The 11,693-nt window shown below is 52.8% G+C and overlaps 2 long non-coding RNA genes across 2 annotated transcripts in view; both read right to left on the reverse strand.

Moving 5' to 3' along the window:
- Positions 1–840: 840 nt before the first annotated feature.
- On the reverse strand, positions 841–3,584 carry LOC112945428. Its single transcript, XR_003249005.1, has 4 exons — positions 3,123–3,584; positions 2,892–2,962; positions 2,090–2,801; positions 841–1,144 (listed from the first exon to the last, which is right to left on the reverse strand). It is a non-coding gene; the product is annotated as an uncharacterized LOC112945428 (long non-coding RNA).
- A 1,378-nt stretch (positions 3,585–4,962) lies between these two features.
- LOC112945401 overlaps positions 4,963–11,693 on the reverse strand; it is a 7,301-nt gene continuing 570 nt past the window's right edge. The window contains exons 2-3 of the long non-coding RNA XR_003248997.1: positions 5,775–7,314; positions 4,963–5,120 (exon numbers count right to left, since the gene is read on the reverse strand). This is a non-coding gene — a long non-coding RNA (uncharacterized LOC112945401). The remainder of the gene's footprint in view (positions 5,121–5,774; positions 7,315–11,693) is intronic.

An 11,693-nucleotide genomic window follows, 5' to 3' on the forward strand; every position in this document is an offset into this window, starting at 1 on the left:
AAGAGGAGCCCCCTGCTCCAAGCGTTTCTCCCACAAGTGGCCTGCATTTCTGCAGATGTTATGAGAGCTGCTTCCCTCTTCAGAGCAGTTTGCACTGAGAAACCTGTGTTTCCTCCCAAAAAACCAGCACCACACCAGAGCTCCTGCTCCATCACAAGCAACAGCCTCCAGCCATGAGTGACCATGGTGGGGTGAGAGCCCCAGGGCGGGACAACGGGGGACCCCGGCCGGCAGGACAGGGGTGTCACAGCCCCTGCCAGTGCCGGGCTGTGCCGCGGGCCAGGGCACAGCGGTGACCGAGCCGCTAAGCGCTGTGCTGTACAACAAACCCTGGCCGCACCGCAGTTTGTCAAGGTGGGATCCAACCGCCCGGCTGGGAATTCACAGCCAAACGCCTCTCCCCACTGCAAAACTTGGGCTTATTGTAAATACGCCGGCAGCTCTTGAAGTCACTTACTGCACTGTCCACATGCATCTCCTCCAGGAGCCTCTCCCTGAGGAGAGCATCAGGGCTGGCTCTTGGTGCCGGGCGGCAGCTTTTCCCCAGGAAAGGAGCAGCTTTTCAGGGGGGATCTTGAATCAGCGAGCTGACAGCCGGGCCCCTTCTCCTGCCGCTGCTCTTTTCACTATGGATGTTATTTTACCCCCAAATGCTCCAAGCCAACGTTTCCTCCGCTCCCCTCTCCGGTTCTACAGCTCACGTGCATCAAACTTATTCTTCAACTGCTGAATTGGGGCTGATTCTTCTTTTCTGACGTGGGAACCTTTTGTGCTGACATTTGCAACCTGAGATGCAGACTGTCACTGCTTATTTTTTAAACAAATCATTCTTGCCCCTAATCACCTGCCTGCAGCAGCTGGAGGTTCAAGGGAGCATTGCCCAGTGGCAGCAGCCCCTTTGCAGACTGCGAGGGCGAGAGACCTGCTCCCATTCACCAGTTCAGCACCTGTGCCTTGAGTCCTGTGATTAGATGAGAACTGCTCTGAAACAACATCTTGAGGCTCCTTATTGATGTGAGCTAAGAAATGATGCTTGAAGCTGCCTGCAACAAGAGACCCATCTGGGCAACCTTGGAGATGGAAATCTCCAGTTCTGTCTTCTTGTTCTGGTGGTTGTTCTCCTCTTGTCTTTGAGAACCTTCAGCTAGAAATTAGAGTATCAAATGGGTGACTGCAGGTACCGTGACCCCATGCAGCCGCTGCCTGGCTTTGAGTGAACACCAGCTAGGAAAGCAGGTGCTAAGGGCTCGAGACAGCAGGACAATGAGCAGAGATCCCCTTGGGGAGCAGAGGTCCCTCCGCAGCAAAGCGAGCGTCCTGCCCCCTCGCCGTGGGCTGCAGTGACTGCTCAGGCAGCCTTGCTTGGCCCATTTCAGACCAGTTTCCCCAGACTCTGCAATTAGCAGCCCTCACGGGGCGCTGGTAGCTCATGCCAATGTTTCATGCAAGGCTTCTTGCTCCCGTGACAGCAAGGGCTTCTCCCCATCCTACACCTCTCATCAGAGGAGCCGTGTGCTCTGAAGCAGCTGCTTGCTGACAGCGCTGCCGTGCACTGGCGGGTGCTCTGTGGGGACAGGATTCCCTGAGCCGCTTTCAACAAAAGGTGCCTGCTCCCCGCACGGGCACATGCCAAGGGGAGCACCCCCTTGAGCACAGCGGGGACGGCTCCTCGCAGCTCTGACCCTGCCCGTCTTCCCCACCAGAGCCCAGGGCTGAGCTCCTGACAGAGCCTCCCGACACGCTGCTGCCCTCTTTGCCGTGATAAATGCTCAGCAATATCCTGGGCTGTCACAGCTCCAGATTGAAGTGTGGAGAAAAAGACCCTGAAGCCACATCCCTTGATCTGTCAAGGCAGGATTTTAGCTAATGGGCTATAATCATTATTCAGCACTTTGTCCTCTTACATCTGTCTCTGCTCCCTTTCCCGCTCTCAGCAGCGGAGCAGACTGGGAAGATATTTGCCCCAGGATGGCTCACACTTATCCCCAGCAGAAGCAAGAAGTGCTGGCAACAGCCCCAGCTGCTTTTGGCAGGTATTAAAGGCTCACGGTTCAAACAAAAGTGCTTTGACTTGCTGTTCCCCTCCTACCTTGATGAGAAAGAGGCTAGACGTGGTTTAGGGGAGCCTGGGGGATCAAGGCACATCTTGGCTGGCCTCATCCTCTCTTCACTGCTCCTGCAGCATGGACCACCCTCCTCTTGGTGGGTGATGGAGAGCTAAAGTCTGGATGAAATCATGAGGGCATCGGGGAGAGAGCTGAGAACCGAAATATCTTTCCATGATGGTCATGACCACTGGGCATCCTTTCCCTATCAGAGCTGTTCAGGGGCTCCAGGTCTGCACATTCCTTGTATTGACTCCAGAGTTCAAATCCTGCCTGTATTTGGACAAGAAGAGGTCATGAATTGTCCAGTTCTCCATTCCTTTGAGAAGGTATTTGCCCGGAAATAGGCAATTCTTGCTCTTTGCATGTAAATCATGGACACACATGATTTTTCCTCAAATCTGCTTCTTTGCCCCCAAAGCCAAAACCCTGCCTGTGGGACCACTCCCTTGCCCAGCAGCAGGAATGCAGGGCTCGGGGCTCAATGCATGCAGAAAAGCAGAACAAAACAACAGCAGTTCAGCAAAGCGCTCTGCAAAATCATCCCACTTCATCCAAGTCACGTCCCGGAAAAGTTCAAAAAGAAATGGAAAAATCTCCCCAAACCACATGGACCAGTTTCTAAGGGAAAGATTTTGATTCAAAGTGACTGCTCCTTTGGAAATTTCCTCCTGCTGTAGGAACAAAAATGCCTTTCTAAAGAAAAAAATGCAGAAACAAAGCTCAGATCAGACCCAAACCACGTAATGGAAGCAGACACCATCCCCCCGCCACGGCTGAACTGACCACAGACAAATCGTTTCAGGTCAGTGCAGAACAACACAGGCTCTTCCCAGGGAGCGCACAGCAAAGGAGAGCTGGCAAGAAAAAAGAAATGAATCAATTAATGTCACCGTTGTCATTAGGAGAGCCCTTGGGTGCTCAGCTGGGCCGCAGAGGCCAGGGCCACTCGTGGCACAGCAGAGCTCAGTGGGTCACGCGAGGCTCCGGAATGCTCTGGGAACATCCCAGCCCAACCTTGCCGAGGTGCACAGGCATAGCCGGGATCCCATGAAGATGGCGTTGAAGGGGATGAAGCTCCTTTGAAGCTGGTTCCAGTGGCATCTTCCCAGTGAGACGGTGCCTGGCAAAGCTGGACGGCGACTCTGGTCACTTCCCAGGGTGATGCAGCTGGGAGCAAGCGAAGGGTGGCCAGGTGGCATCCACCAGGCTGAGCATCTCCTGGGTGGCCTGTGGACTAACACGAGGACTTGGCTGGATTAGAAGGGCTTCAGATTAGGCCCGAAGTCCTCTCTTTGGGCTCCTGTTGTTAGGATAGAGAAGCAGAGTCAGGATTGTGAGAAGGTAGCAGAGAAAGGTGAATTCCTGCAGCTGCTGGAGCCACCTCAGAGCACGAGTGGTCACATCACCTCTCGCACTCAAGGACACCGGCTCTGGATTCAGCAAGCTAAAGGCGCAGCATCCACCCTTCTCTCCATGTCCTCTCCCGCTTCACACCCACCTGTAAACCTATTTCTCCATCTCAGAGTAGGCAGAGAGTTGACACTTACTAATGACAGGGAAACCATCTCTGTAGACGGGACTTAACGAAGGTGTCGGGAAGGCATTAAAACCAGAGCAAACACCTTCCCTGGAGGTGAGACAGCCACAGCAGCATCAAGCACAAACCCCTTACAGACGGGAGAGACCAACTTTTGGGGGAGAGGCCCTTGAGCGACGATGAAACGCAGCGTTTCACACACAACGGCTCTTTCCCTAGATGCCAACTGCAGGAAGCTGCAGACACAGCCCGGGCGCCCTCCCTCTACACATGCACTCACCAGGGTGCTCCTTCGGCAAGGACCAGCAAGCTCCTTGGGTGCTCCAGCTGGCTCTTGGGTGCGTGGGGGTGCTGGACGTGCTGGGGCCTCGAGCGCACACAGCAGCTCATTGCCTGGCCAAGAGCGCGGGAGAGCTGAATCCGGAGGTGGCAAATTCAATAATCCCTCAGCCATCCCAGCACAGCCTCTGCAGCAAGACTTTAATACACTTATCTTTACCACAATAATGTATTTTTTTTTCCAGTGCACATTCATTATTCACACACTTATTTCCCCAAGGATTATGTTTGTTGCTGGAGCTGTTCTCCTGCCTTATTTTCACCATGTCGGCTCTGGTATCTTCTGATTTTTACAGCATTGTCACCTGTAAACAGGCTTCTATTTAATCACCAACCTAATAATACGGCTCAGTGGAGATGTCAGGAGCAGGATGCTACTTTGCTTCCCAAGTCCATCAATTGAAAAGGATCAGCCGGTGGCAGGCGAGCAGCCTGCCTGCCATGAGTCTCCTTGCAACCCAACCAGTTGCTTGAACAGGCTGCTGTGCCTCAGTTTCCCAATTCTGCAGCAATCCCCCCATTGCAGTTGTGCTGTATGCACCCTGAATGGTTTCAAACTGCTCAGGCACTCCAAAGGATGGCACAGCAAAGTGAGCCAGGAGGAAACAGGTGGTTCTGCCACTGAAGTAGGCAGGGAGCAGGAAATCAGAGCAGGGATGACTCAGTGCAAGGACCAAAATCGAGTAGCTGCTCTTTAACCAGGGACTTCCATGTGAGCAAGGGAGTGCCAGTGTAGCAGGATGAGTAACATCTGCTTTGCAGCATCAGGCCAGGCTTGCAAGGCTGATCTTTGCTCAGCAGGGCTGCGTTACTGTGGCTTCAGCAGCTCTGTTTCCAGCATTCCCAAATTTCCAACTTCTTGGTGTCTTAAAGTGAAGAGCATTCCCTTAGCGTGGGTTTCCTGTGAGTCAGCTAATCGCACACCATTACCCAGTGCACACAAACACTCAGAGACCAAGGCTCAAATACTCACAACGCTGCTGCTCCGCGTTCCCCCGCGCACGGGCACATCCCCGCGCTGACAGAGGCATCAAGGCACTGCGCTCCCCAACAGCCTATTTCTGAGTCAGATCTTGACTGTTTTCGCAATTCCAGCATTGTGGAGCACAAGGATTTAATCATCTTGCTTCGTTTCACTGGAAGAGGGGGTTATTTTACACCAAAGGATGTGAGGACTCAGGTTTGCATTCAAGCCTTTCCACATCAGAACACAGCAACACAAAACACTTGCAAGCTGCAAAATAGCCCCAAAACAGAGCAAGATTCTACTTAATTTTCCCCAAAACATTTTCTAGGGCTGAGATTAGCTGCACACTGGATTCAGGACTGCTCCTTCCACCCAGAGCCTTGCCCGCAGTTGCTCTCATCCAGGACCCTCAGTGCAGCCTGCGGTGCTCACGCGGGACCCCTTACCCAGGTGTTATCTCCCCACGTCCCCATGCTCAGTCCTGACCCAGGATGGAGTCAGCAGGGCCACGCAGGACAGGACACCCCAGGGCCTGGGAATGGCCCATGCACAGGTGGCCTGGACACTTGTCACGGCCACCGCTCCCACGGGGTTAGCACTACAAAGCTGCTTCACTTCTGACCCCTCCACAAAACAGGCTCCTCGCAGCCATCCTGGGGCTCCACAGCATCTGCAGGGCCGCACTGAAACACCCCATTAAGCAGTGCAAGAGTCTGGGCTCAGGATGCTGCAAGTGTTGCTTAGGAGCAAAAAATGAATATATATATATATTTTTTGCTTAAATCTCATTTTTACCCCCTAGCAAGCACTCCCAATCACCTACCTACCACACGGCAGCAGCTGGGCCAAACTTAGGGGCTGATGGGGCCATCCAGGGGTCTCCCACGTGGCTGAAGGACCCGTCACACTTCACACAAAGGCCCACGGCTCCTGTGGGAAGGTTTGCTGGGCAGCACCAGGAGACTCAGGGCTCCGTGTGGGCATCCTGGGAACAGTCCTTGGATGCAGCTTCCTGCAGAGAGCTGCCGCAGCTGGCGGCATCACTGGCGGCCCCCGTCAGCTCCCCATTTAACGTGTTGAACTCCCCAGAAACAAAAAAACATGTATTTTGTTCCCTTTAAGCCTTGCTTTCTGAGGAAAAGAAGCTTCTGCAATCACACACCGCATGCCACAAATGATTATTTCTTCTCTCAATTTTACAGTTTATCAGCCAATTTCAGCCAAATCTGACAGTAATGATAGGAATTTGAGAAGAATTACTTTGCAACAGACTTGGGAGAGTCCACAGCCTTGCAGAGGAATGAGGTGTAATTGGTGGTCCTGCAGAGGAAAAGGTTGTGTGGGAATGCGGTCCTTACTAGGCATCAGAGAATCTACACGAGATTGAGCCCAAGTCGCATCACACCTGATGAAACACCCGAGAACTCACCAGAAAGGAAAAGCCAGCTGGGAAGAGGGTACCAAGATGTCCAGCAGGGCAAGTTCACAAAAGGCAGCTCTTTTCCCTGCCCAGGACATTCAGATCACCACTCCCCTGTGTGGATTCTCTGGTGCCTCTTACATGGTTGTGCCAAGAAAGCTGCATGGCTAGCCAGCTGTGCAAGGAGAGCCCAGGAAAAGCAGCTTTGCAGGAGCAAACGTCAGGCCACAGGCTGCTGTTCTCATCCCACATTTTAATTTTCCTTCCTGAAAACAACCTCCCAGCCTGCAGCAGTCCCAAAGCTACCTCCGGGGCTCGTTGTTTTGCAAAGCAGCAGCAGAAGCGACAACTCCAGCTCCAGCACAGCCACATGGGCCACAGGTTTGCACTTAAATGAAATGACCTAAATGGGTTTTATCTGTAAAAATACCCCAAAATGCAGCTCGCAGCCCCAGCTCCTCATATCCACAGGCCTTTGGTCACAGAGGAGGTGACACCAGCCCCGGCACAGACATTGCTGTGCCTGCACTTGGGGGCTGATGCACTGTTCCTGCCGTTTCCATTTAGTTCTGACTGGGGCCACAGAAGCGTTTTACACATTTCACCTTAAAATATCACTTCTTAAACATGGAATCAAGCTGAAAGTCACTATTACAGCCAAGTACTCCGCTCCAGCCCTGCAATGTAAATACCAATTTGAATCCTTAGGAGACTTAATAGCAGGGCTTACTCCAAACCTAAACTTTAATCTGCCTGACAGAGTGGGTTTTTTTCCTTATAAAAAAATTATTTGTCTTAAGCAAAGAGTGCGAGAGTGCCTGTTTGAGGTAAAGAGGGTTTTCCTGCTCCCCCACCAAACCGGAGCAAGGGAGCAGGACACTTTTCCAGGCTGTGGAGCTGCATCTCCACCATGGGGTCTGGGATGCTCCTCTCCAGGCGAGTTCTGCAGGGGACAGAGGACAACAGCATTTCAGCGGCCAGCACACAAGTTGGGTGAGAAATACAGTATTTCGGTCTGTCTCCCAAATCACTCCTATAACACCCATATCAGCTCATGACAAAGGTTTCATTTGCTTCTAAGATTAGAAGTTTCCTTTTCCTCATGCCCCTTACTGCAATATTTGTAATAGAAACTCTTCTGCCTGACACTTTTTGCCTCCTTCAGCAGCAGGTTTTTGCAACAAGGAAGCCTGGCTGCCAATAAGGAGCATTGTGGCATAGGGACAGAGCAAGGACCATGCAGTGCTGCTAAAGCAAAGCAGGGCCTGGTTAATCCCACAAGGAAAGCAGGATACCCAGCTGGGTGCTTTTATTCCCCGCTCCCAGAACCAATTTTCTTCAGCAAAAGACTAGATAGGGGATGAACCCAAGTGTAGATGGGACAAATTCAACAGTTCTCCCCCCAAGCAGGACCCAGCCATGGCCAGACCCTCACAGCCTCCACTCGTGACTCTTCTGCTGGGTTTTAACCTGCTTATTTGAAAAGGTAAAGCAGAAGGAGCAGAAAAAATAAACACAAATTATGGTGCTGGAATGCAGCAGAGCACAGGGAAACCAGCACAGCAGAGAAATGGGTGGGAATGAAATAAATTAAAGGCAGAAATAGTCAATGTTATAGGAATTATTTAAAATGCTGAAGACATAAAAAGGGGGGGAAGGAAGGGGGGCAATGAGCCCTCTCTTGGGGGGACATGAGGGAGAAAGTAGGCCATTTGCTAAACAATAAAAGGGATGAAGCGGATGATGACTCTAAAATGGCTGGGATGCCCAACAGCCCTCAGAAACCTGCCTTTATTAGGAGAAATGTGGAAAAGTGGTTTGGACAATTAGGAAGTAACAAAGGCTCAAAAGCAGCTCCAGGGGGAAAAGCCACAAGTGGGGAAGCTGGAGCCCGGGAGCGCTCTGATAGCACATTAAGGGATTAAGGTCTCCAGCAGCCGCAGCCACACGGGATAGAGGGGAGCCAGGAGCCCCAGCACAGGCACCCATGGGTGCCGGCCCCACCACCCTCCCGGGGTGCTGCTCCCTTTGGGAGGAGCAGGAGGCTCTGGGAGGGCACCAGGACCAGCTCTGGAGGAAAGCAGGAGAACTCAGCCCCACACACGGGGTGCAGCACCCCAGCCCTGCACCCCGCTCAGTGCAGGGGCAGCCATGGGACACGAGCCCCGCACCCTGGCAGCGGCCAGGCCCACTCCTATTTCGTCAGTGCTTTTTTCACAGATCACAAATCACTCCTAAATTACACAACGTGCAGCAAGACCCAAGCGCTGCTGGCAGCCCAGAAACAGCTCGACCCACCGCCCGCAGCCCCAGAAGGCTGCCAAAAATAAGCCTGGTACCAGAAGCGGTGCTGGCGCTGCCTTTCCTGCCCCAGATACAGGAGCAGGCGGGCTCAGCACTTCAGAAGCACTTTGTGCTTTGCAATCCTAACCCCAAAAGAAGGAACTTCAGCCCCACATTAACCTACCTCCTCTCAGGGGCCCAAACCCAGCCCATGGCCCTAGGGCCCCTTTTATGCAGAGCTCAGGCCAGCCCAGAAGTGCCCTGATCGGGCCAAAGTCCATCACCTGGGAGGCACCTAAACACATCCAGGTGAGGCTCAGCTCACCTGCCCTTCAAGGACTGGTTTTCCTTGGAATGGCCCTTGCCCTTCCCAGAATGAAAAGAACAGGGGAGGGGAAAAAAAATAAAGAGTCAAAGATGGCAATAAATGAGGGAAAGTGCTTCTTGGGGGCTTTCGGAGCAAGTGCTGAGAGACAGAAGGGGAAGACTGTGCTGGCTTCCTCCTGTGCCTCTTCAAACGCTGCTAGTTTCAAAGCCATGTGGTCCCTGTCACCTCCTCCATCCTGGAGAGGAGACAGAAACATCCCTGGCTCCGGAGCAGCTGCTCCAGGTTCCTCCTACCCACCGTTCCCTGGCTGGGGCTAGTGAACTGGGGACGGCCCTGGGATCTCGGGTGAATCTTTTGATGACCCAGCCTGGGATTTGGGGGGAAAAGAAGGAATGCAGCTCCCAACTCACCCTGAGCACTCACCCTTCCTCTCCCATTGCAGCAGCCAAAGCAAATTCCCTCCACTGACTGCTGCTCCCAGTTGGTTTCATGGGGGAAAAGATTCACTGATCCCAAACATCTCCCCTGGATGAGCTGCCCCAACACTGAGCACAACCAGGGGGAAAAGGAGGGACAGCCAGTTCCTGTCCTGCTGCTGCTGCACGCGTTGATCTGCTGCTAAGTCTTGTTCAAATGCAGGACGGGGAGAAAAGCAAACACTGCCCAAGGCTCCTCGGGTGGCAGCGGGACAGAGAAGGGCTTGGATCTGACCTGGTTCCAAATTCTCTCCTGAATCCATGTTCAAATCCCCTCACAAAGCAGCCCCCAGCTCTCCTGCCAACGGCCCAGGTTGCTGCATCAGAAGACAGGTCTGCACTGCATTGCTGGAAGGGCCACCAGGGAGGCAGCCCAAGTCTAATTCCTGCAAGGAGTTAGCAATCAGGGATGTAATTTTTCTTTTCCAGAAAACTGTTTATCTTTTACATGTTCTGCCCCCAAGGCATTCAGCTGTCTATACAGAGTAAGGGATGGCCACAAAAACCAATGAGGATGCAGAAATAGGACCATGAGAATAAATGGTGTTCCAGGAAAGGCAGACTGGGCTGTATCAGCTCTATTAATGCAAAAACTTTGAGGAGAAAACTCTCTGGTCTGCATGGGAGAAACAGATGAAGGACTTGGCCACATTTCTTCAGTCCATCTCTCACTCTGCTGCAGAACATCCTGCATGCATCCAGGCTTCCCAAGAGCTCTGGCTTGGGGCTCTCCATCCATCAGCTGCCTGAGCCAGGCCAGTGCATGAGCGCAGAAGTCCCCAGCCCTCACAGAAGGACTTGCTGGGGTGACAGCTCCCTCTCCACCTTGAGCCCAGCTCAGATCTCTAGATGACTCAGGACTACATGAAGCAAAGGGGATCCAGAGCTGTCATCCTGTGGTGGGATTCCTTGGCTCGGGATGCAGCCCTTGGCAAGAGGAATGTTGCTGGCCACAAGCCATGCAAGCACAGATTGGTGTCTAGTACCAAATGCCATTGCTCCATGAGGAAAAAAAAATGATACACTCAAGTAGAACAGGGAAAATTGGCAAAACACCACAAAACCTGAGGCTCTCAGCACAATGAAAAGCTGGCATTGGGAGGAACTTGCCAGAAGCGCTTGAATGATGTGGACCTGGCAGAGTATTTGAGTGCCTGGTGGGGCAATGTGTCTCACACAAGACAGAGCCTGTAACACCAGGACAAGATACAAGATCACCTGGAGGGCCTGCAAGGCGGATCCACTCTGGAAACATGAAGGGACCTCAAGTTTGTTCTCTTCATGGCAGTGAACATCTGATGTCCACATCTAATGTCTTTGGGGGAACACGGCAGGCCATGGCCTGTGTCCCTCTGGGCAGCAATAGTTAGTGATGGAGGCAATAACACGTTTGCAGGTGCAGGACATCAGTATCATGGTGCATTGCAGGGAAGGCTTCACAAAAGCAGGTCCCAGTCCCATCTTGAAGCACTTACGTGGGGCCACTGCCACCCCTGGATGAGCCAGGTTGCTGGGGAGGTGACATGTGTGTCCCCTCATGTTCCCTGTGAGCCTCAGTGTCCCTGCCCTGCCATGGCACTGCTGGGACCACAGAAACCACCCCAGGGCCAAGTGACAGCGACTGCGTTGCCTCGTTAGCGGCAACGTGATGTCTTTAGGTAGGACGAGTTTAAATGCAGATTAGGCTTTTTTAAGAAAACCAGGGATGGGAGTGGGAGGCAATAAAGGTCTTCCTTCACACCTTTTCCACAGCAAGTCTTCCCAGACACATGAATAAAAGACTGAGGCTGTAAACAGGGGGAAAGAAGGATATTTGTTTCACTCAGAATTTCATTTCTTTCCTGGGGGAAATGGTACTGGTCCCTGGTCCCTCTTCAGTGGCTTGGGCCAGTCTGCAGTAGCCAGGTCCTGCTCAGAGCTAAGGCTCTGCATGGGGACAGTCTCATGGTCCCTAGGCTGTGGAGCTGGGGATGATACTGCACGGGAAAGGATGGAGATGAAGCTGGTGCTGAGGCGCCAGGTTGGTGTTGGTGCTTGCCCCTGGTGGGAGCCCTGTGAATGAGCACTTGCTAATTCCCTTCTAATTTGCATCAAAATGTGGCAGTGCAAGGCTGGGACCACGGGCTGTGGGACTCCCTCCTGCAGGAACCTCTCCTGTGGCTTTTCAAGGTGAACTCCATTTGCTCCTGCATGAAAAGGCCATGCTGGAAAATTCTGCCTTTGCCTTGGAGAGGA

The sequence above is a fragment of the Nothoprocta perdicaria genome, unplaced genomic scaffold (genome assembly GCF_003342845.1).
Source record: "Nothoprocta perdicaria isolate Ctin4 unplaced genomic scaffold, notPer1 scaffold_189, whole genome shotgun sequence".
NCBI lineage: Eukaryota > Metazoa > Chordata > Aves > Tinamiformes > Tinamidae > Nothoprocta > Nothoprocta perdicaria.